Genomic DNA, 2,098 nt, shown 5'->3' on the forward strand with positions numbered 1-2,098 from the left:
AAGTATAGCTTGTAGGCTAATTTCAGCACGTGTTTCTGTAACAGAAATATGTTCATCTAATGGATAACATAACTTTTTCGACTGGCATAGACTATAATAAGATGGAAATAATATATGCTTTGCCTTTAAAGACCACTTTCTCCTCTGTTTAGAAGAATGACTTTTAGAGTCAATGCAATAAGCTAATGCCTCGTCACGATTTAACTGCTAGCCACCACAAATAAAGTCTTTTGATTTAATTTTTTCTGATGATTCCAGACTTTTTCTGATTAAAGTAGCTTGGTTTCTGTGCGCCAACACACGGCATGCTACGTCAGCAGCTGTGGTCAACTCAGTTGCACTTTGCAATTTTACTAAGTTTTCAACCCTTCGTTTTTTGGTTTTAAAGGACGAGTCTTCAAAGTTCTTTTTTGATTGTCCTTGAATATCTCCAGATGATGAAAAAATACATTGCTGGTATATACTTACTTGGTATATACCAAATTTTATTTTTGTTTAAAAAACGGTCCATCATCATATGTGCTGCAGACCATTTTATTGCGAATTTTGATGCCATACATGAAATTTTTAACTGCAAAGATCTCTCAGAATCTCTAGTTAAATCAATTACATCAGTAACACAAAATCTTTGCAAAATAAAATCCAATAAACGAGAATTTCTTTCTTCTTGATTATGTCTTCATCATTCTTCAAATAGCTCCATTTTTGAAAAAGAGCGCACTTGATCTAAATGAAATTTAATAACAAAAAATTGTGGATTTATTTGGTGAAATTTTTTTCTGTTGTACACCTTAGGACTTTAGCTATACACTGTTAATAAATTAGCTTGGATACATGTGGATACAAAATGTTGTATAAGTTTAAAAATTAAAAACCAAAAAATATTTTACAATTTTAACCTAGTTTTTAAACCATATTTTAACACATTGCTTAACTTTTAAATAAAATATTTAATGTAATTAAATAGTAGTTACCCTCAAAAGTAAAATCCATCGCTGCATTAAATTGATTGCTTTCTTTAATTCTTGTTAAATGTTAATGCAACCGTTGTAATTTTTTGATTAATTTTTTTCAAAAATGAAATTACATTTTAACACCTTTTTAATTGCTTATGACTCATTGCTCTGAAATGTTTTTCATAATTAACACCGCAAGTTATAACTAATGTAGGACTGTTATTGTGAAAATATTATCAATTAATCGATTTCTTGATATGACTTTTGTCCACCTAGCTTGTATGAAGCGCTACACTGCGCAGCGGTACAATTTTTTTTTGCGCAATATGTCACGAATAAGCACATAAGTAACTAAGGAGGTTTTTAAGTTATTAATAGGCCGGGTGAATAAAAACGAGCAAATGCTTTTATTTAGTAATTGGTCAGTTTTACGTAAACAAAAACTTTAAAAATTTAATTTAAGTTTTTATTCACGTAAAGCTGACCAATTACTTAGTAAAAGCAATTGCTCATTTTTATTCACCGAGCCTAACGTGCATAGGTATTTAGTTAAGTCTGCGGTTTTAAAACACATTAAAGAGACAACTTATTTTCTTATAGGAAAAAAAATTTTACATTCAAACTTTTATTTTCTTCAAAATTAATTAACGGGGCGAGGATCTTAATAAGCTGCGGATGGTCTGGAAAAAAATTTTAAAAAAACTCAATAGAACTTTGATAAAGAAAAAGATTTATTAATTTGTACCCGTTTTTTGTTTTTTTTAAAAGTTTAAAATTTTGTAATAAGAAGTTATAAAGTATTGAACATTAATTGTTTACTCAAAACAAAAATTTGACAGATTTTTATTTTCAATCATTTATTTTCTACTTATTAACTAAAAGTTATTGAAGTAAAAGACTAAATAAAGAATAAATGTCGAACTGGTTGGTGTTAAACAGACCTTCCATGACTCGTATTATACGGGTCATGACATTATTTTTGAATCTATATATTAATATTGATCCAAAAATAATATCATGACCCGTGAAACGCTTTGGTTAATTACATTCTGATTATTTACATGCTGCTAAATAGCGGTTTGCGCAACGACTACCAAAGCGTTTAAAGTTTGAATTATTTTTACATTCATAAATTTAAAAAA

The sequence above is a fragment of the Hydra vulgaris genome, chromosome 04 (assembly GCF_038396675.1).
Source record: "Hydra vulgaris chromosome 04, alternate assembly HydraT2T_AEP".
Classification (NCBI taxonomy): domain Eukaryota; kingdom Metazoa; phylum Cnidaria; class Hydrozoa; order Anthoathecata; family Hydridae; genus Hydra; species Hydra vulgaris.